The sequence below is a fragment of the Rattus norvegicus genome, chromosome 19 (genome assembly GCF_021556685.1).
Source record: "Rattus norvegicus strain SHRSP/BbbUtx chromosome 19, alternate assembly SHRSP_T2T, whole genome shotgun sequence".
Lineage (NCBI taxonomy): Eukaryota > Metazoa > Chordata > Mammalia > Rodentia > Muridae > Rattus > Rattus norvegicus.
The window spans coordinates 63,635,485-63,658,804 of NC_141552.1; the positions used below are offsets into that span (position 1 = coordinate 63,635,485).

Here is a 23,320-nt window from a genome sequence, read left to right on the forward strand (position 1 = left end):
TGTCCATGGTGGAGTTGAGAGACTCCACAGTTGCCCCCAACCCGTCACCCTGGGGCTCAGAGCACCTGTCATTCTATGCAATGTTTTCATTTTCTACCTCCGGTGAGTGCCCTTCCTCATTTCCTGGGACACTCCGGGGACTGTCTTAGTCAGGGTTCCCATTGTTGCAATGAAACACCATGACCAAGAAACAAATTGGGGGGGTTGGGGATTTGGCTCAGTGGTAGAGCGCTTGCCTAGCAAGCACAAGGCCCTGGGTTCGGTCCCCAGCTCCTGAAAAAAAAAAAAAAAAAGAAAGAAACAAGTTGGGGAGGAAGTGGTTCATTCGGCTCACACTCCCATAGCACTGTTCATCACTGGGAGGAAGCCAGGACAGGAACTCAGGCAGAGCAGGAACCTGAAGCAGGAGCTGAGGCAGAGGCCACGGGGGTGGGGGAGGAGTGCTGCTTACTAGCTTGCTCAGCCTGCTTGCTTATAGATCCCAGGACCACCAGCTCAGGGATGGCACTACCCACCATGGCCTGGGTCCTCCCCCATTGATCACTAATTGAAGAAAAGCCCCCCCTACAGCTGGATCTCATGGAGGCATTTCCTCCACTGAGGCTCCTTCCTCTCTGATGGCTCTAGCTTGTGTGGGTGCCTGGGACCTGTGAGTTCTCTTCCTTCCTCAGCGGCGACCACATCGAATCATCCATCGTCAGTATCATTTGTGATCCAGGAGCCATGCCGCCCACCAGTGTGTGCACCACCAGGCGTGCGTTCAGAGCGTGATGCTCTTCTCTCGCATCCTCCGCACATGTTGGTGCTCCTGCGTGCCTCCATTGTCACATGTCGGGTCCCCGGCTTTCTGTTGCCAAGGGTGGTCTGGACTCCAGTAGCTTGTAACAAATTACCCTAGGCGGGGTAGTCTCCACTGAAGTTCATCACTCGAAATTCAGGTTAGAAGCTCAGCAAGAGGGAGCCTGGCAATGATTGAGGAGTCCAAAAGTATGTATGTATGTATGTAAGTATGTATTATATATATATATGTATTATATATATATAATATATATATTTTTTGAGACAGCTTCTCTGGTTGGCCTAGACTTGCCATATGTTGGGATTCTGGGCACTTGGGGCTTTCTGCATTCTAGGCAATGCTCAACCAATGGAGTTAAGCCCAGCTAGATAGTTAAGTGAGTCTGGACTAGATTGTCTGCAGGCAAGTTCTGGCCTTCTCTCCTCAGGATGGCCTTTGGTGATAGGTTGGGGACACATAGCCTCTGGGCCTCTTTAAGAAGCAGCTTCCAGCTGAGGCTCCACCCCCCATGACTTCACTGCCTCTCAGATGCCCTTTCCCCTGATACCACAGTCTGACTTGCTGTGGGAATTCAGACCTCAGAGCATGCTGCAGGCTCAGGCATCCCAAGGGGGAGGTTTCATACTTAAGGAACTGTCCTGGGCCCTACTCCTGTTTTAACTTCCGACCTGTCAGGCCGAGAGCTCCTCCCTTGCGAAAGAAAAGGCTTTGTGGGCACCTCAGAGAGTCCTCTCTGGACAGGGAGGGTGCTTCCTAGCTGCAGGATCCAGGCATGATGGGAGTCAGACACCAGCAGTCCCCAGATGTCTGGTCAGCTAGAGGCATCCTGGAAGACACTAACTGAGGTGGACTTTGTTCAGGGCCAGAAGGCCTGGGGTAAGATTGGACTAGTGGGCCAGTTTGTCCAGGACCTTCCTGAGAGCTCTGAGCTCAGTATAACCCTGGAAGACCTGCCCAGCAGCTACTGACCATTGACTCTTTTCCGGGGGTGCTTTTGGGGGGGGGTCCCGAGGCAGGGCAGAAGACAAAGAACACTGGCCCAAGGGTCTGACTTCATGTGCACTTAGACCAGAAGAAGCTTTGAGTGCTGCATCCCCCTTTAGTCCAGCACTCGGTAGGCAGAGGCAGGAAGAGCTTTTTGAGTGTGTGGCCAGTCTGGTGTATACAGTTCCAGGAGAGCCAGGGCTTCCCAGAGACCTTGTCTCAAAATGAAAAATAAAGCTGACAAGAGACCCTCACCTACCTGTGTGCATGCCTCACACGCCCTCCTGTTGAGGACCTAGAGCCAGTGTAGCTTCCCTGTGGTACAGCCTCCCCTGCACCCTGGTCTCTTCCTGTCTGGTGAGGATCCAGGCTAAACCTATGGTGTTGAGGCCTGGGTACCAGCTCTGCCTCACCAGATCTCTGCTTGTTTGGGAATGGTCTGAACTCCCATCTAGTCTTGTAGCTATCTCTGAAGTCCCTTTCCTGTCTATCCGATCGGTGTTTCCTTCGTCTCCCTACTCAGTGCTCCCATTTGAAGTGTGTGTATTGGGGCCCGAGAGGGGGGAGTGTTTTATCCCCGACTTGAATCAGGGAGGATGATTGTGGGGGGGGGGCAGGGACTGTTCTTGGCAGCTCTCTCTGTCAGCTTTCCCACTCAGTACAATGCGAAGCCTGCTGGCGCTCAGCCCAGGGGGTCGCTCAGGGTTTCCACATAGCTGTTTTAAGATCTTGTGCTAATGAGGCCCTGGCAGCCCTAAGATCCCAGCAACTGAGTGTGCCAAGGAGACTGGACAGCGTTCACATGCCTTGACAGTCCTGGCCAGCAGAGGTGGCTGGGAAGTGCCTGCTTCTGCCTTCCCACTTCAGCCTCTGAACTCCCAGAGGCCTGTGGGGGTGGGGGTGGGGTAATTTGGAAGGCAGGCCACACCCACTCTCTCAGCCTTAATTTCCCTGTTGGCAATAGAGCTACTTACATGAGGCCTGGGAGGTTGGAGCTGTAAGGACTTAGGGACTTGCCTTCACTCACCTCAGCCTCAGGGCCTCCATAGTACCCCCCTCACACCCACTTCCAGGTTCTATTAGGTATGGAAAATGCTAGGAAGAAACCACTTCCCTACGGACCCTACTCATCTGCCCTGTAACCTCACACCCCACCCCCGGAACTGTGGCCAGGATAAGACAGGGTTGTCAGAGACCTTGGCCACATTACATCCCACACTGCATCATAGACTGGTGGGTGAGTCTGCCACAAGACCTCTTCCGTTCCGGGCCACACTGAACAGCCTCTGTGCATGGCTTTGCAGGATAGGTGGCTCTCAAGAGGCATGTACCCATCCTATAACTGGGAAAATTGAGCTCCTACTGTCTGCCCGCAGAGGGAACAGGGTGTCCACTCAGAGTCCAGGGGCTTTGCCTGTGGTGTAGACATGAATATCAGGGGCAGTGTGGGTCCCCTCGAAGGCAGCGGTGTGTCGGTGTGTCGGGTGATGAAATGGTCGTTGGGACTAGGGAACAGCAGGGAAAACCCTGGGGGCTGATTAAGGGAGCCCAGGCTGCCTCCTGCCCCCAACCCAGTAACTGGGGATGATGCAATGGTGGGGAAATGGCGAAGAAGGGTCCTCTGAGTTGTTCTGAACCTAAAGTAGGTTTCAGGGGACAACCCTGGCAGGCTCCCTGTTCACTGCAAGAACCTGGGAGTTCCTCAGGGAGGGCTCCCACACCTACCTGGCTGCCATCACAAACCGAGACAAAGAAGGGCAGCCACTCAGGAGAGCCCTGGGTAGAGGATGACCCTTAAGTGTCCAGCTTGGACTCTGTGTCCCCGGCCTCTCCTGAGGGACCAGCTGCTCCTCTCGGAATTAAAGTTCTCAGTTGGAGCCTGCTGTTTCTGGAGATGAAAGGCTCTACCTCCCAGCCTCCTTAGTCTTCTCAGAGCTGGCAGGCAGGCCATTTGCTCTCTGGAGAGATGCTGGGCCTTGTTTGTCCTCTTAGAAGCCATCAATGAGATGAAGCCTCTTCAGAGCTCAGGCCTTAGGAGCAGAGAACACCAGGGATCCTGCTGCTTCTTGCCTCTGGCTGGCTGTGTGTCTCTGGGAAATGTCCTCAGCCTCTCTGGGCTATGCATCAAGCTGCCCCTGCAGCTCTAGATCTGAGGCATGGGGAGCCAACACTGGTATGTGGCAGTCAGGGTGGTTGGCACACTGGGTCCGGCAAGGTGTCCTGTTCTACAGCCTGTCACAGCAGAGGCTCTGCAGGCTGAGGAGGAAGTGGGGACGCCTGCAGAGTCCTGAGAGCACATGGTGGATACCTTGTCTACCCCTTGGGGGACTTGGTACCACAGGCACTTAGATCTACCTCCATTCCAGTCAGGGAGTCTGAACCAAACCTGGGATTTAGGGCTGAGGGTGCTCAGCACTCCACAGGGATATGAAAGCCTTCCCCATCCTGCGTACACCAAGGGACCCTCACAATGCTGGCCCTCCCAGCTTTTCCAGGCTCTTTCGAAGCCCCACACCGCCTGCAGAGGGCCCACTAGTGACTCACGGTGTGAGCCCTCAGCCGTCCTGAATGTCCTGGGGGGCACCATCATTTCCCACAACCTCTGTTGCAAGTCACCTCTGGGTTGCATCACGGTCAACCGCTACACCAAGCAGCCACCACCTTTACATCTGTGTGCATAACCAGGGGCTGGGCTCTGAGGGCCTTGGTTGGTACCTGGTGACAGGCACGTGACCTCTCCACCCCAGCCAACTCTACTGTCCCATCTTTATTCCAGTATGATAGAGGTCCTCTCCCTTAGAGATACAGTCTGCTGTCTCCTCCCCTGACCATGGATGATTACTTCAGACTTGTAAGAAAACTGCATGATCTGAGGCTGCCTAGGGCTGTGGGAGCCAGTCGGTCCACACCTGTCCTCCTTCTTCATTGATCCTTGGTCCTGGTGCATGATGGGTCGGCAGACTACCTCAGGGTGGGATACCAGCTAGTGTCACAAACAGGGCTCTCCGTGTGTTCCTTGTGAACAAGGCGAGCCAAGTCTACACTGTGCCTTTTGTTCTCATAGTGTCTTGATTGACATCTTGTTTCCTCAGTTGTTTGCTGACCCTAGCCAAGCTACTGAACCTCTCTGGTTGGCAGTTTCTCGTCCTCTGAAGCAGATGTGTAACAGTCCTTACCTGTGCAGGCCTGCTGGGAACCTTAAATGTTAGTAACTGCACTCAGACCTAGTGGAGTGAAGGTGGTCTTGGTCTGTCTACCCATGCATGGCTGAGCCTAGGTCCAGCTCCAACCTCCTGCCTACATCTTGGAGGCCACTAGAGAGAGGGATGGGCTGGATTTACCTGACCCAAGGAGCTCTCCCAGATGCCTCTCTTACTGTTCCTGAGGTTATAGCTCCAGAATGAGGGCACCAGCTGTGTGGCATCAAGAATACAGATGATACTTGAGCCTCAGTTTCCCTCCACAGTCTTCAGGCATTCAACAGCCAATGCTCCAATTCTGATAATCTCTCTGCACCCCCTTGTGCCCAGCACCCTATGAGAAGCCTTCCTGGCACCAGTTGCATTTACCACATGCTAGTTCTGAGACCCTGGGACGAGCCTATATTCTGATCCCTTGTGTCAGACGAAGGATAAGGTTTACAGAGGGACATGGAGGACCCAAACTTGGACCCAGCCCTTGGTGGCTGCAGATGTAGCAAGAGAGGCCCAACACACCTCTGGAGTCAGAGTGAAGGGTCCTGATGTCAGAGGTTTGCAGGGAGAGGCTGGGAGCAAGTAGGTGGGGACAGTACAGAAGCAACAGGGGAAGCCACAGCTAGGGTGTTCCATGACAAAGCACCGTCTTTCATCTGGGGAAGCAAGCAAAAGAAGAAGGGTATGGCTCCTGCTGACTTCCAAGGACAGGTTAAGAGGACTATCTCCTTTTAGAGACCAGAAAACTTTTAAAATTGTGTGTGTGTGTGTGTGCGCGTGCAAGCGTGCGCGCGCAAGCATGCATGCATACATGCGTGTGTATATCATATGTGGGAGTATATGCACAAGAGCACAGCGGCCAGAAGGTGTCTCTGAAGCCGGAGTTACAGGTGGATGTGAGCTGCCGCGTGAATGCTGTGAACTGACCTCTGACCCTCTGCAGGAGCCGTACATGCTTTTAACCACGGATCCATCTCTACAGCTCCTGGCAATTAGCTTTTAACCTGTCCCGGCCATTAACTCAGAAAGGGCCATCATTTGTTGCTAGGGGTTGTTGGTGTCTTAAGAACTCCACTGGGCCAGGGTTTTTTCCTCTCCAGGATGAATTAAGACTTGTCAATACGCAATGAAATCATCTGTTATAGTAGCCGCAGCGCGGATGGTAAATTAAGTTCACAGTGAAGGTGCCAGAATGGAGTTATGGAAATGCTGCCAAGGGGGTAGGATTTGGGGACCGTCCCTTCCTGCCTCCACGGATCTCCTCCTGTGACACCCAGGTGGTGCAGAGGGCCTCATCCAGTGGCAGAATACGGATGTGCCTGGAAGCTTGGTGGGCACTGCTAGCTGCCCTCTTCGCTTGTTCCAGGGACGGCTCACCCCTGTGCGCACCCTCCAAGCAGATAGTTCTGAAGACAGATGGTGTGCCACAGTGAATAAGGAACCTGCTGCCACTGGCCCAGAGTGGCCTGTGTCAGGTCCAGGAGGAGGGGCACATGCCCAGAAATGGCACCAGCCTGCAAAGAAGGCAGTGACCCCTTACTAGGGTATAAATGCCTTCTGTGGGGGGGGGGGGTGGAGGCAGTGGTTGGTATCCCCTCTGAGGAGAGTCATTAGCTATAAAGCCCACCTCACACACACGACATCTAAAGGAAAGTCACATCAGCTGCCCGAGAAGACGGGCGTAGAGGCCAGTGAGATGGCTCACCGGTGACAGTTGCTCGCAGCCAAACCTGAGGGACCTCAGTTTGATCTCCAGAACTCGCACCGTGGAGAGAGAGAACGGACTCTTTTTCAACATTTTCCAACGTGTAGTTCTGACCTTCAACACTTGCACTGCGGCGCACGCTGTCACAGGCATTCCCCGCTCCCCGCCCCACCCCACCCTCACCAATACTGAGTAAGTATAATAGAAAGTGAGAATAAGAAACAGTTGTGTATGACGACAGACATGTCCAGGGTGCGTGTTGGGAGAGGAGGGGCGCTGTAGCTAGAAGTGAAGGGAGTAAAGACATGTAGCTTCGAGTGGGCTCTTGCCTGTGAGGCATGAGGAAACAGGAGCTGGGGGGGGGTGGCTATGGGGGTGGCGGGGAGCACAGGTGAGAGGCTCTGCGGCAGAGTGGGGGCTGGGAGTGTGCTGAGGTGTCGTTCCAGTTCCAGGCTTTACGGAGACATCGACCCTGCCCTGGGGCACGCAGACAGGAGAGCGGGTTGATGTGGGGGGTATCTGAGGGGTGAAGGGGTGAATGGAGTTTCCAAGCAGAGCTCTTGCTCCTTCGTGACAGTGACTAGGGTGATGGGATGTCCCATTGTGGGTGTCGGGCCCATCTAGGTTTCTTGCTCTTTTCTGAACCCCTGAGGTTCTGTACTTGGCTGGGCATGAGGTGGTGCCACAGGCAGAGGAAGAGCTAGGGGGGACCTGTAGGTGGAAGACAGGGAACACTGTGAGGGTCCCGCCTGTCATCCACTCAGTGGCAACCATTGAGAGTCCTGGGCTGAGGCACCAGAAGGCTTCCTCAGGCTGCTGTTCTGAGAACAGCCTGCAGGGGTCGTGGGTGTCGGGAGGAGACCTCTCATCAGGGAAGCAGGCACTAGGACTCCTTAGCCTGGAAAGGCTTTTGAGGAAGCCCAGCCGGCTGTGGAGTGCAGGCAGGTGTCCGTGAAAGGGACTCAGCAGTAGTAGGGGGAGGGGGCCGTCTTTGCAAAGCAAAGAGGGACTGTGTGTGGTGAGGGCCACCAGGGCAGCTGGGTAGCAGGTAGGCCCCACAGCTGGGACAGGTGGGGACCTCACTGGCCCAGCTGTGGTCAGCAGCTGTGTTTTCCTTGGCGTCAGTCAGCACAGGGACGCATTTTGTAAGAATAGTACTTATATTTTAAAAGCTAGGTCCTTTTTATGCCCTCCCCCCACCCCGGGGAAGCCACACTCTTAAATCCGAATTCCTACCTTCCCACTGGTCACCCTGGTCTGTATCCTCATGGGAATACTACGGCAGCCAAGTGACCCCAGCTACCTGGAGACAGCTAGCACCCCCAGATCACCTAGGAGTCGCTGGCCCCTTTGGCTTCCTGCTCCTGTGTTGCTAATCATGGCTTCCTATGCAATAAGGGTCAGGGAAGAGGAGCTGTTTGTGGTTAGATATGTGAGGGGCTGTGAGCTGGGCAAAGGGTGGAGCCAGGACAAGGTATCTAGAACCTGGATATTTAGGCTGGAGAGGAAAGCAGAGCCAGGCAGCTGACGAGCAGGCACACCTCTGTCCCTTGGAGCAGAGCTAGAGACATTCTTGTAGGATGTCCAGCTGCTGTTTTGATCTGAGATATGTCAGCTAGACACCTGCCTGCCCACCCTCTCGGCCCAGCCCTTTTCATGGTGCACAACCTGCCTACAGGTACTCATCCTCCCTGGCCTGATTAGAACTCACATTCAAAGTTGGAAAGGAGAGGGCTGTCTGGAAACCCACATTGGCAGAGCCAGCGCTCCCGTCACCCCCCTGGCTCCCTGATTTCCAGCTCAGCCATCTGCCCTGGCTCCTTGAAGCCCGTGGAACCGTTTAAAAGGCTCCCAGCGATATTGATCAATTTCTAAAATGGATTATCCTGCCTGCCTCACAGCCTGCCTGGGTGCCCTGGGTAAGATCAGAAAGGAATTATGAGAGCTGGAGGCCGCGGGAGCAAGGGCGCGAATGGATCTGCTCCAGAGAGGCTGTCTTATCAGAGCCCAGTGCTCGCGCCATCTGGGGTGGAGGGGGCTTTGGGAATGTCGGAAAGAGGCCATCGCAAGAGGATTTGTAGCTGAGCCCAGAGCAGTGGAGAGGGCCATTTTTCCTCTGAGCTTTTTCCCTGAGGAAGTCAAGCCCTTGCAGAAACCCTACCGGCACCCAGTGATGGGCAGGGAGCCCACCCCTGTGTGCTGTCCCACCCCCACTACCCAGGACTACAGCCTACACTGAGGACCCCAGGCACAGGTGTGCTCAGTGAAATCTGAGACTCAATTGGATAGTTTCTTTCTGAAGCCTCTGAGAGCAGCCAGGATGTCATGTCGGGGTAGATCCAGCACGGGGGTGTAGGTGGTGTGTGTGTGTGTGTGTGTGTGTGTGTGTGTGTGTGTGTGTGTGTGTGTGTGTGTGTGTTTTCACGTGTGTGTGTGTTTTCACGTGTGTGTGTGTTTTCACGTGTGTGTGTGTGTGTGTGTGTGTGTGTGTGTGTGTGTGTGTTTTCACGGCCCCAGAGTAACTCCCTTTTCTGTTTTGTTGTTTGTTTGAGGTTTTTTTTTTTTTTTTTTTGAGACAGGGTTTCTCTCTGTAGCCATGGCTCTCTGAAACTCCTTTGTGGACCAGAGTGGTCTTGAACTCACAGAGATCCACCTGCCTCTACTTACCAAGTTCTGGTGTTAAAAGATTATACCAGGGTTGGGGATTTAGCTCAGTGGTAGAGCGCTTGCCTAGTAAGCGCAAGGCCCTGGGTTTGGTCTCCAGCTCCGAAAAAAAAAAAAGAAAAAAAAGGAAGAAAAAAAGATTATACCACAGCCTCCTAGAGTTTTGTTTTGCTTCTGAGGCAAGATCTCTGTGTGGCCTTTGCTGTCCTGGAACTCACTGGGTAGATAAAGTTGGCCTCAAATTCACAGAGATCTGCTTTCTTCTCCCTCCCAAACTCTGGGATTAAAGGAATCTGCCCCCATGACTGACTGATTCCCTCCTTTGAAAGGACCTAATGGCAGTGGAGTCCTGAGTTGGGGAGGACCTAACTCTGGGTATAAGGTACTTACTCTTCCCTGAGGCTTTACCTCAGCCCAAAGGCTTACCCTGGGTCACAGAGCTTTCTCTAACCTGTAGGGCATCTCCTCCCTCCATGCCTGGCGGAACCCAAGTTGCCACTGGCTAGACATGCTCACCTCATGCTCCTAGGGTAACTATGTGGGCTGTCTCTGTGTTTGTCTACTCAGCATGCCTGGGTCTGGCCCTCATGGAGGACCTCAGAGTGGGTGACTGTTGGGAAAGAGGTCCCAGGAAGCCATGGTAGAAGAATCAGTACTCAGACCAGGAGCAAGCCAGACCATCGTTAGCTTCCGTGGGTACCTGAGAGGGTTCAGAGAGATACAGAACTCGGACCCTGAGAATAGTGGCCATGCTTCTGTGGCCTATCCTGGGGAACAGTCATGGGAAGACAACTCTGTCTGCCAGTGTGATGATATTCATGGTCACAACCAAGAATGCTGAACTGGGAGAGCCCATGGTGGTGGTAGCTGCGAACCGGGGTGAAAGGCACAAGGACAGCCTTATTGGGCAGCAGTTAGTCCTCACCTGGGGTAGGCCTTCACTTCTGTGGAGGAATGTGCACAAGGGGCATCATGTACGTGTGCGGTGGGGGAGGGGAGCAAGGAAAGTGCCTTTCTAAGGGGCCTCATCAGTTGGCAGGTGCCCCAGCATGGCCTCTGCTAATGGACCAATTTGGACTGGCTCTACGTTTCAGAGCCCGGGGATGGCTCCCGTGGCCTCTCAGACAATGCTCTGTGACCTTGGCCCCCAGCCAGCCCCTGTAGCCTCCCCTACATCTCATGGCTCCTGGCCGAGTCTGAATGTCTTTTGTGTAGTTATGTTTATTTGACCAAAGTCTGAGGAAATAGGGGGGGGGGGGCTCTCTGTCCTCTCTCCTAAGATAGACCGGATGACCCCGAGTCCCAAGACAATAGGTTCAGGGAGGGACCAGGTGCTGAGCCTAGGACAGGAAAAGGATTGTGGGGGCTAGGGTAGGGGGGCTTGAAAAGCCCCACCATGGACTAGAACTTGGGTTTCAGACAATGATTCCAGTTGAATGAGGTATTCCAGCAATAGCGTGGTGACATGGGCTGGGGCTAGAGAGTCCAGGGAGTCAACAGCCAGCGGTAGGTGGTGTCTAACTTGCCCTCTGGAGACTTTAGCTTCTGATTCAAGGCACACACATGCCTTGTAATATAGTTCGCACCCTGGCTTTGTGTTCCTCACAGCTCTGGACCCTGTGATGATGGTTCTTCCCAGGTTCAAGAGACTCAGGGAGACAGACTTGAGGTAATGATCAGCTCCTTTGACAACATGGGTCACTAAAAGTGTTAGAGCTGGGATCTGGTGTCATAGACTTTAGAGGGGCAGTTTAGCAGATTATGAGAGGTTCTAGATAAGAGACAGGGCCAAGGCTGTAATTGAGGAAGTCTTTCTGTCCTCCCAGCTTACCTTGGGGCCATCGTAGGGAGTTTAACACTTCAGGAAAGGTGCTAGCTAGATCCCAAGGAGTGGCTGAGCCCCTGGGCATGCACTCTACCAACAGAGCTACAGCTCAGCCCTTGTTTTAGGTTTTTTTCTTTTTTTTTTTTTTTTTTTTTTTGAGACAAGATCTCTCTTGTGTAGCCCAGGCTGGCCTTGAACCTGTGACCATTGTTTGTGAAATGTTGTTTTACAGGCATGAACCAGCATATGCACCCTACAAGTCTGTCTCTGTGTTTGACTTGTTTCACTGAGCATGGCGTCTTCACAGTTCCCCTGTGCAGCAGGCTAGAAGAAACTCCAGTCTTTTTTTTTTTTTTTTTTTTTTCGGAGCTGGGGACCGAACCCAGGGCCTTGCACTTGCTAGGCAAGCGCTCTACCACTGAGCTAAATCCCCAACCCCGAAACTCCAGTCTTTTATTTATTCATTTTTCTTTGTAGCTTTCCTATTGGAGGCCACGGTTGCGTGCACGGTGACAAGACCTATCCCACAGAACCTCAGGCAGGGAGGTCAGGCCAGACTGGGGCACCTCTGAACGAGGCCTGCCTGTTTCTCTGACCAACCTGGTTTAGTGTCATGGTGGCAAGATAGAGACCAAGCAAGTTCCAAGCTAGGGCTGCACTTGCCAGAACAGGCCCTGTGGGCACCTGTCCACTGGAGCCTCAGGGAGTCCAGGAGCAAGCCTGACTTTGGCATTTCTTCTCCTTGGCTAGGCCATGGGGTCATAGAACTGCAGGAGCCTGTATGCCAGGGAGGGGGAGGGAAAGGGGGGGTAAAGGTTGCCTTCTTATCAAGCTTCCCAGAGACAAGGATAAGAAAGCAAAGCCACTGTCACCCAGGGCAGCAAGGGTGGGACTCTGCTGATAAGGCCAGGCTGATTGACAAGTGAAAGGAGAAGTGGGCGGGACCCTCAGCCCTCTCTCTGGCAGTCCCAGGCCCTGGGTCAGAGGTCACGAACAATCTTTCTGGATTACCTCACAGCCTGCCCCAGGTGCATTTACTGAGCCCGGGGTCCCTAGTCCAGACTGTCATTTCTTGACCACCTGCTCTGTTCTGGGCCTCGGGCTTGGGCTTTGGGTTTCAAAGACAGACACAGTAACGGCCAGCGGGGTGCAGCGAACCAGGTGACACAGACTCTAAGGCCTAACTAAGCACCAGGCAGGCCAGGCAGCACCACTTCTGGGCTCAGCCAGAGGCCAGCACAGCAGGGCCTGTGGGAGAATCGCAGCTGCTCCCTATAGATAGGGCCAGTGCATAGTAGGGCTTGTGGCACCTTTCAGCCCAAAGACATCTGTCCCTCCCCCTGGGTCACCTACCATGGGTGAGCCACCAGGTATGGTTGGAGCTTCCTGTGACATCAGGGACCTTGAAACTTCCACACTTTTCTACTCAGTGCCGAGGGGAAACTGAGGCACAGAAAGGCCACCTGTGGTAGATGTGTGTGGTTGTTGGCAACGGGGTGGGAGTCTAGAAGCAGGGTGTACAGAAGTCACTCACAACCCTAGCAGCCTCTCATCTCCCAGAAGAGTTTTGCCTCCTCTCTGGCCCATGCCCTTTCCTTTTAAAAACCTGTCTGCAGCTGACGGCGCAGCCAGAGCCATGTCATGGCTGTAGGTGTCTTGGAAACCATGTGTGGGGCGGGTAGATGGCTTGGTTTGACTGTCACTGTCTTCTGAACCTGGGAGGTAACAATGGCAGGTATGTGCAGGAAGAGCATACCTGTTCTCAAGGAAGCTCATCCAAGCCTGGAAGCTGTAAGGTTAGCCAGGTGTTAGCCCCCCGCCTTCATTCTCAGGACAGGGTGGAAGATAACAATGTCACTTCCTTTCCTAGCATAATGTCCTCGCCCTTGGGGCCTGTGATTTCCCATCTCCCACGAGCTCTTTTCTAGTCTCCAAGTCTCCTATGCCCTTTCACTGAAGTAGCCAGGAGCAGCCCTCCCTTCCCCCGCCCCATCTTGAACTGCATGACGGCCCCACAACCACCTGGGCGCTCATCAAGACCCAGGGGATGGGGGCCCAGCTCCCAACTCTTCCTGAATCCCCACGAAGCCCTGCCCACTCCTGTAAGTGGCTTAATGAGGAGGGCCTGGTTCATTTCTGCACCAACCTCGCCTAATTGGCGTGTTTGTCTTTCCGCATTATTCCCAGCTGGACAGAGCAGTTTGAACAACAAATGCAAAAAAGGCTGGATTTCTGTGGCAGTGTCTTGTTTTTTTTTGTTTTTTTGTTTTTGTTTTTTTTTGTTTTTTTTTGCAAACTTGCCCGCTGTCCCCGCTATTAGCCACGTGCGCGTTCCCCGGCTCCAGCCACATGCCGTAAGCACTTAATTGTGGGTGCAGTTAGTCGAGGCGGGCACTCTCTGCAGATTTCAGGGGTGAAGAAACCTAATTATACCTGCAATTGAGTGCTTTAGCGGGGACAAACATGCCCGTTCAGCTAATTGCAGGCACCAAAATTGCCCCCACGGAAACAGTCCCTGGCAGAGGCTTTGAGCGAGAGGCCACGAGGCCTAATAAAGCCTGAAAGCTGAAATTATAGCGGCAGGGGGGGCTCACTTTGGCCCGAAGGATAAGGCTTTCTGCTGCAGTGTCAGGGCTGATTTTCTCTGTGGTGGAGGCCATTTCCAGGCCTCCATTATGTCTTGTCTGTGTACAGAAGTATCACACACGGGAGGGATGAGCTGCAGTCTTGTCAGCTACCTCCCCCTCTCCGATGGCTGCCTTGGGCGACCCGTGGGGCTCATCACCCTGGCCCCTCAGAGAGCTCATAGATCTGCTTCTAACAACAGATGATGTTGTGTGACTCTTGGTTTTAGAGCCAGGTCGTTTGACCACGTGTAGGCTGGTGAATTTGAGGGAGTTTTATAAAATTACCTTTAATTTTTTATTTATTGTCTGGGGGAGGGTAGATGTGGGACACCGTGTGTGTGTGTGTGTGTGTGTGTGTGTGTGTGTGTGTGTGTGTGTGCCTCAGAGGAAAACTTGGTTCTCTCCTTTCACCATGTGGGGCCTGGGGAGGGAACTCAGGTTATCAGGTTTGGTAACAAGTGACTTTATTCAAGCACGAGCCATCTCACCAGCCTCTAGTTGAGGAACTTTGGTGTGTGTGTGTGTATATACATGTGTATGTAAGGCTAGAGGTCAGCCTTGAGTGCCATTTAAGGATTTATTTTTCCAAGAGATTTATTTATTTAGGTTTTCTGAGACCGGGTTTCTCTGTGTAGCCCTGGCTGTCTTGGAATTCACTATGTAGAGTGAGGCTGGGATTAAAGGCATGTGCCACTACCGCCCGGCTAGATTTTGCAATTACTGTTTTAAAACCTTATATCCAGCCAGGCATGAGTTTCATGCTTTTAAACCCAGCACTCTGTGACAGAGAGCAGTGGATCTCCGTGAGCTCAAGGCCAGCCTGGTCTACAGAGTGAGTTTCAGAACAGCCAGGGCTATACAGTGAGCCCCTGTCTCAAAGAAACAGACAGACAGACAGACAGACAGACAGACAGACAGACAGACAGACAAACGTGTGTATCTGTGTAAGGTGAATATGTGTGCCGGAGTACAGAATCCTCAGAGACCAAAAGAGCGTCAGATCCCTTGGAACTGGAGTTATACACAATTGGGAGCTACCCACCCTGGGTGCTAGGAACTGAGCTCAGGTCCTCCAGAAGAGCAGTTTGAACTCTCTTAGCTGCTGAGCCATCCCTGTAACACCCCCCCCCCCCGAGGAATTAAAGAACCAACCAACCGGGTTGGGGATTTAGCTCAGTGATAGAGCACTTGCCTAGCAACCACAAGGCCCTGGGTTCTGTCCCCAGCTCCGGGGAAAAAAAAAAAAAAAAAAAAGAACCAACCAACCAAATGAACAAAAAGAGCAATTCAAAACTCTGGACATTGGGCCTTTCTTTTATTATTATTATTATTATTATTATTATTATTATTATTATTATTTCTTTTTAAGTTACATACTCTTTATTATCTTGTTTGAGTCTGCTTGAGACGGGATCTCATTAAGGGTAGCCTAGGACTCACGGTGTAGTCAAAGATGGTCTCAAAGTGCAGTAACCCTGCTGACAAGCCTCGAGTGCCAGAATTACAGGTGTCCGCCCCAACACCATGGATTTTTTTTCCCTCACAACGGGCCTTCTGCAGGCTGGCCTTGAACTCAGTAGGTAGCCAAGGATGACCCTGAATCCTGATCCTCCTGCCTCCAGCTCCCAAGTACTGGCATTTCAGGTATGGGCCTTCACAGGCTGTTTATGTCCTAGAAATGGAACCCAGGGCTTCATGCATACTAGGCTGTATTAGCTGGGCTAACTTTTCAGCTTACCTGCCACACTGCTGTCTAGACAAGGCCTGCCTGTGTAGTCCTGGGTTCAGGGTTTGCTCAGTGACTGGCTTTCTTTCTGCTTCTGCTTTAGAACACCTTTAGTGTACAAGGCAGGGCCGAGGTGCAGGGAAGCGGCCATCCCAAACAGCAGTGCGGGCCACAGTGCAGGGAGTGAGGAAACCCACTCTCAGACCTACAAGCAAAGGAGAATGGAGCTACACAGGGGTGAGGGGGCAGCCTTTTCTTCTGTCTGTCTCTTAAATGTCAGAATACGCAGATGGCATGTCTGTGTTTCCGGAGAAGCACGGACTCGCCAGACTGGAAGGCCCTCTGATCATTTGGTCGAAGTGACCTACAGAAGAGTCGGAAGTGGTCCCAGAAGGCCAGAGCCACAGTTGTAGGGATGCGGCAGAAGGGTGCTGGAACCTGGGTTCCTTTCCTCTACCCAGGCTTCTGTCTGTCTGTCTGTGCCCTACACCTGATGTCCTATTCCTAGTAGAAAGCTAGAACAGAGGCAATCCTGGGATGGTCTGCCCAGGAGCCCTGGGTATACACGGGCTTAGCACTCAGACCAACAGCTAAAAACAAATGTCCAGACCAGAGTTGGAGCCCAGTTGGCTCTACCTCTTTTTCTGGTCAGTGCGAGTCACATGGTCCAGTAACAGGCATAGATCCTGCGTCTCCTGGTATCTAGGAGCACAGAGTACTCAGAAGCTGGCCTCCTCCTGTGATGTTCCCTACCCACCAGGAGCCATCCATGTAGCCACATGGGGAAAAAAATCAGTAATGCTGGAGAACTGAGCCCAGCTTGGTACCTCCAGGGGTCAGAGGAGGGCAAATGCTTCCTGAGACCCGTGAGTGACTGGAGGTGCACCAGGCCTCAGGTGACTCCAGTTCCACTCTGGGTCTGAGGAAGTGATTCTCAACTTTCCACTGTGTTCCCCAAGGTGGCTATACCAGGGGACATTTTGACTGTCACAATGGAGGCTATTGCTTCCCACCTAAAAGCCCTATAGTGCCCAATGCATGGTGCAGGGACTGTCCCATAGGACATCCAGGCCTGGGATGTATCCAGGACACTTGGATCAGTTCAGGCACCAGGAGGGCCAGTTAAGGACGCACAGGCTCTGTGGTCACTGACGAGGTAGAGAAGGAAGGACATGGTAACTGATTGGCCTCAGTCTCAAGGAGTAGAGGAGCTGTGTGGTTTTCTATTCCCCTCCAGCATTATGAGAAGGAGGGACTAGTTACAGCCACCCTGTAGGAGCCATGCCTCACAGACCAGAGGGTTACATGAGCAGAAGGCCTGGGGCTGACAGGAAGCTCTGGATGGCAACTGTCACTTGTAGGCTTCAGTGTGTGACAGGCCTCTTCCCATTGAGTGGCCTACAGACTGGTAGCAGACAGGGGTCCTCAAGGGAGAAAAAAGCCCACTAGTTTGGCTTGGGTAGAAGGCAGAGCAAAAGAACAATAAGCCAGGACAGAGGAGGCTGTGTCCATCTGTCTGTCCCCTCTTCAGGGGACCATTTTGGCACTTTGCATAGTTCCTTTCCAGGCCATGTTGAAGTAAGACTTACCTGACCAGAGCTGTGGGGTCCAGGTGTGACCATGGTGTCCGAGACGTGAGACAGCCAGAGGCAAGTTTCAAAGATAAGCCCTCTAGTTGGCCAGACCCCTCGGTGCTTGACCGGAAATAAGCCCTTTGGCCAGTCTTTTAGAGACTTCCTCAAAACATGGCTGTTTCAAGCCTGTTCAAGTGTAGGTCTGGGCCAGAGGTTAGACCTAGCTCCCCAGGGTCGGGATTAGAACAGTATACACCCTTCCTAGATGCAATGGTTTTCCTCCTGTGGGATTCTTTTGGGGTTGGCTGATTGTTTGTTTATTGTACAGTACTGGGAATTGAATGCAGGGCCTTGTGTAAGTACCACTGAGCTGTGTCCTCAGGCCCTCGTTTTACTCCTCCTCCTCCTCCTCCTCCTCTTCTTCCTCTTCTCCTTCTTTCCCCTCCCCCCCCCTCTCTTTGTCCCTCTCCTCCTCTTCCTGTCCCTCTCCTCCTCTTCCTGTCCCTCCTCCTCTTCTTTTTCTCCTCCTCTTCCTCTCCCTCCTACTCCTCCTCTCCTTTTTCTCCTCCTTGTCCTCTTTCTCTCCCTCCTCCTCTCCCTCCTCCTCTTTTTCTCCTCCTCTTCTTCTCCTTCCTCTTCCTCTCCCTCCTCCTCTTCTTTTTCTCCTCCTCCTCCTCTCCCTCTTCCTCTTTTTCTCCTCCTCCTCTTCCTCTCCCTCCTCCTCTCCTCTCGGACACCTCCTCCTCTTCTTTTTCTCCTCCTCCTCCTCCTCCTCCTCCTCATCCTTTTCCTCTCCCTCCTCTTCTTGTTTGTTTTTTGTTTTGTTTATTTTGTTTTGAAGGCAGGGTTTCTCTGTTGTGGCCTTGGCTGTCCTGGATCTTCATCTGTAGACCAGGCTGGCCTCAGAGATCCACCTACTGCCTCCTGAGTGCTGGGATTAAAGGTGTAAGCCACCACCTGTTTTTGTTTGTTTGTTTGGTTGGTTGGTTGGTTGGTTGGTTTGTTTTCTTGTTTTTTTTTTTAACAGGCTTTAAAAGGGAGCTGGGGCATGGCTCAGTTGCTAGAGTACTTGTTAGCATACACAAAGGCAGGATGCCATCGTAGTATTTCATAAACCTGGTAAGGCACACACCTGTCATCCTAGCATCTGAGAGAGGTCAAGGCAGAAGGAACAAACTATCGAGCCAGAGACTACCCTAAGAGGCCCTACCTATCTTGAGAAACCAAATCAGAGTGTTCAAGACCAGCTACGAGTACAGAGTAAGACCCTGTGTCAAAACAACAATAACAAGATTTTACCTAATGTAGTAGCCACCATGGAGGCCTAGGCAGGAGGATCTGGGGTTCAAGGCTAGCCCAAGATATAAGGTGAAACCCTGTCTCAAGAAGTTTTTTGGGGGAAAGTCTTACTGATTCCAAGAGCAAGGAGAAAGTCGAGGCCTGAACAGTCTAACCTGCAGAGCCAAGGGGTCTGACCCAGCACTGTAAAAGGTAAATAGTTCAGTCAGTTAAACTCAAGCAGGGCGGGCAAGGTGGCTCAGCGGGCAAAGGTGCTTGCCGCCAGTTCAGATGACCCGAGTTAGATCATCCCCAGAACCAGCTCTGTAGAAGGAGGGAGCCAACTCTAGCAAGCTGTACTCTGACCTCCCACACATACCACGGCACGCACGGCACGTCTACATATAAATAAGGACTTAATAATTCAAATAAGCCTCTGGGAGAGGAAGAGGCTCTCTCCCTGAGCCTGTAGGTCTATCTGGGGTCTAATCTGTGGGTTTCCTTTTCTGAGCTGTGTGACTTAGGGCTGTTTGACTTCTCTGGCCTCAGCGCCTCACGGGAGAAATGGGAAGAATGAGGAAGGGCAGGTTTTCTTTGCTGGGATGCTGTGTCTGTCTTCTTAGAAGTATGTGACCTGGAGCTCCAAGAGGAGCAAAGGAGACTGCTGGGCTATGCCAGAGACACTGTGGGGCTCATCACAAAGGTCTCATGGGGGGTTGGGGTGACACTTGTTACCTGACAGCAAGCGTGTGTGTGTGTGTGTGTGTGTGTGTGTGTGTGTGTGTGTGTGTGAGAGAGAGAGAGAGAGAGAGAGGGAGCGGGAGAGGGAGAGAGGGGGGGGGGGGACAGCTGGGAGGGGGCAGGGCAAGGGCCCCTGGATACTGTGGAGGAGCTGAATTCGGGTGTTGTCTTCAGTACTGGGTCTGAGGCCATGAACCGTCAGAATGAGTAAACATAGGTTCAGTTGGGCATCTCTCCTCGCCAGGCCCTGATGTGGCAAGTGAGGCTTTACATCTTGTTCCCCTGCATAAAACTGGGTCCCAGAACTCAGGTGAGTTGGGAGGAAAGGATGTGGGTCACCAGGGATTCTCTTTCTTAGTGTCACTACTGCCCTGGGCCTTGTGGAACCTTTCGGGGCCAAAGCCTGTACTCACAGGTGAAGCTTCCGGAAGGCTGGCTGCCTCTGAGGGTGATGGCCCTGGGCCATGCCTGTTCCTAAAATCCAGGGACGATGTGTGTCACTGTTTAAAACCAGGAAGGTTGGCCATGACACTAGTAAGCCCCACGTCCCCAGGGGCTGTTGGTTTCTGGGTGCCAGGCTGCTGTGGGACCCCTGATATTCATTGCCCAAGATCTGATAGAAGCTGACCTGAACTCTTGGGATTTGCTGGCCAGAAGCAAGCCACTGTGACAGAGGTGAGCAGAGAGATGAGGCTCCAGCTGGAGCCTCATAATGAATCACACAGACCCAGTGACCTCTGAGAAGCCAGAGACTTTCTGACAGTCCAGCGGCTAGAAGTCAGGTCAAAGTGTCACAGGCCCTGTCAGCTCTGTAGGCTACAGGAGGCACTTCAGCCTCTCCAGTGTCTGGGGCTGCTGCTCTCAATGGCTTGGTGCTCAGTCACTCCTTAGGCAATCTTTTCTCTCCTTTTTGTATTCACTGTGTGTGTGTGTGTGTGTGTGTGTGTGTGTGTGTGTGTGTGTGGTGTGTGTATATGTCTGTGTGGTGTGTGTGTATGTGTGTGTGTGTGTATGTGGTGTGTGTATATGTATATGTGTGTGTATGTGTGTATGTGGTGTGTATATATGAATATGTCGGTGTGGTGTGTGTGTATGTCTGTGTGGTGTGTGTATATGTATATGTCTGTGTGGTATATGTGTGTGTGTATTTTGTGGTGTATGTATGTGTGTGTATGTGTATGTTTGTGTGGTATATGTGTATATATGGTGTGTGTGTGTATGTATGTCCATGTGGTATGTACGTATGTCTGTGTGGTATGTGTGTGTATGTTTGTATTATGTGGCATATGTATATGTGTGTATGTGTATGTTTGTGTGGTGTGTATGTATGTATGTCTATGTGGTATGTACGTATGTATATGTCTGTGTGGTGTGTGTGGGTGTGTGGTGTGTATGTCTGTAGGGTATGTGTGTGTGTGTGTGTGTGTGTGTGTGTGTGGTGTATGTGTATATGGTGTGTATGTAGTGTGTGTGGTATGTGTATGTGTGTGGTGTATCTGTGTGTACACGTGCATGTGTATGTGGGTATGTGTGTGTTTGGTAGAGTCTCAAAATGTAGCCCCAAAAGATCTGGAACTTTCTATGACCCAGACTAGACTGGCCTCAATTGCAGGGACCTTTCTGCCTCTGCGTCTGGAGCGCAGGATTGAGGGCAGCACAGCCGAGCTCCTCTCCTTTTCCAGTGTTGCTGTCTGTGGCCAGGCTGTAGCCCTTTTGTCCTCAGGCTTAAGCTTTCCAAGGGATAGCATCACACTCGTCCCTCCTCACCTGGCCCCTCCATGGGCCTCCCAGTACTCAGCATGGGCCCCACCCTTCTTCATACCTGCCCAGCCTCTTCTTCAGAACCAGGTCACAGGCCTACATACCAGACCACATCTTTGGGAGACCACCATTCAACCAACCATGCAGGGCAGCCCAGAGCTTGGACTCTAGAATCCTTGTGAGACCCCAAGATGGGTAAAACACCCAACCAGGGCACAAGGAGTAGAAACCTCACACAGAGAAGGAAGCCAGTCCAGGCACACAGATGTCACAGTCCCTGTGAGCACAGGCCTTTCTCTCACAATCTGGGCCTTGGTTATCTCAGGGGTTTGTCTTGTCACCTAAGGACCTGAGCCGGAGGAAGAAATGGGTGTGGCTGCTTCCTTTGTGCCCTTGGGCAGTTGACCTCACAGCACTGGGCCTGAGCATCAAGCAAACAGAGTTCTGAGACAACATATCTGTTTGGTGGGAGTAGGTAGGCAAGTCCCCCAAATGCTTACAAAGCCATTGAAAACCAGAAGGACAGAGCTAAACACACTGAGACCCGCCTGTCACTGCTGATGGTGTCACCATCGTTATATAGTCATGGGAGTAGTCCCAGATGTTTGTGGCGGCCCTGGGCTGCTTAGGTGCTGGAAGCACTCCTGCCCACTCCTGGCATAGCAGGTTCCACTCATTTCTGGCATGAGGCTTCCTTTCATGCACCTCCTCAGGAAGGCAAGTTGCCTGCCTGGCCCAGGGGACCCAATTGGATCCACCCCAATTTCCAGATCAGGAGATAGGGTACTTGGGGCTTAGAAATAGGCCTCCAGAGCTCAAACCCTAGGTTCTGGCGTCCATAGGTTCTGAGCCCTTAGAGACGGTACTCAGCTTCCCCGTGCCTCACTTGGGGAACGTAAGTGGGAAGGGTGATGGAGATGCTCCAAAGGATTCCCTGGGTCATCTAGGAAGAATGTTCACAGTAGCACCTGGCCCACACTGCGCGCACCTAGGAAGTACCTGCTGCCTCACTGCCCGGCCAGAGGGACAGGCAGGCATCTGGAGGATCCAGCATGTCCCAGGAGCCATGCAGCCTTGGCACGAGACTTCCACTCTTTTCTGGGGTCTTTGGCATGAGACTTCCTTGTGGAAGGCGAGCTGGCTGCTCGGCCTAGGGGGTGGCACATGATAGGCGACTGGTACAGCTGACAGAGAACCGCCTGCCTTAGCACGTGTACGGGACTATTTTTACTGCGTTCAGCTGTCTGGCACTGGCTGGGCTATGTCTGAGCCCTGGCAAGGGTGGCCCTGATGGAGGGAGTGTGGGAGCCCCTCTGTGCTGAAGGGGTAGCCAGCATGGCGGACAGCATCGTCAGAGAAGAGACCTCCTGGCTTCATGCATCTCCAGAGGGAAGCCTGAACCCCTTACCTTCTTTCCTGTTGGACGAATAGGTGTTGTCAGCCCCTCTCCCCTCTAACCTTGGGTGGCTTTCATTGTGGTCTGTCTCTCTGGAGGTAAAAGGAAAGATGCCCTGTGGTATCCCAGTCTCCCTAAAGGCCCAGAGGGAGGCTGGTTTCTGGGTGGTCCAGAAAAACCTCCTAATTGCTGCTGCTTCTTCGTCAACCCTTCCACACATGGAGGGGAGGGGGTACTTACTGGCTCATCATGCTCTGGGGGAGGAAAGAGGTAATGACCCCCTTTCTCTGGGGTAAAACATAGAAAGGCAACAGCCTAATACAGATATCCACAGCCAGTACTGGTGAGTCCACATGGTCTGTGGTGACAGCGCTGGGCGCATGTCCCAATATGAAGGAGGCCACAGACATGCCTGGGGAAGGGCTGGCTCCCCACTGGGATATGAACGGCTGTAGTGATGGGGTCCACCCACCACAGCAAAGCCACAGGGGCCAGTGGGAAAGAGAAAGTGCAGCCAGCTACCCTGTTCAGCCACATTAGGCAAAACAACTCAACCATTCAGGGAGAGCCAGCACTGAGCCGGCTGCTGGGGGTTGGGGGGTGGGAGTGCTTTGTGTTCTCAGATGTTTGGGCGACAGGTTTCTGGGGGGACTGTGGGGTGACCACTCTCCCTCAGTAGAATGGAGTGTTCCACCCTTCGGAGGTCCCAATCACCAGGACGTGTTACTACAGTACTCTGAGCCTCCAGACCCACGCAGGGCGAAGGACCAAAGCTATCACTAACATCACATAGCTAGCCTCCTTCCCCAGGGTGTGGCTCTGAGCAATTAGGGCTTGGCCTGCACGGTCCCCGATAATTGGATGCAGGCATTGGGATTCTTATTAGGAGAGAGGCTCTTCTTATTAGGAGGGAGGCTCAACGATAGAGGGATGGTTAAGTGGAGCTGGCCCATCATAATGGGGTCCTTTCTGCCTGTTCTTCCCACTGGTGGCCTCTTCACAAGCCAGGCCAAGGCCTCCCCTGCCTCAGTATAGGTCCCCAATAG

The 23,320-nt window shown here is 52.8% G+C and overlaps 1 protein-coding gene across 3 annotated transcripts in view; it reads left to right on the forward strand.

The window, feature by feature from the left end:
- Window positions 1-23,320, forward strand: part of Gse1 (Gse1 coiled-coil protein) — a 355,080-nt gene that overhangs the window by 237,009 nt on the left and 94,751 nt on the right. The window lies entirely within an intron of this gene.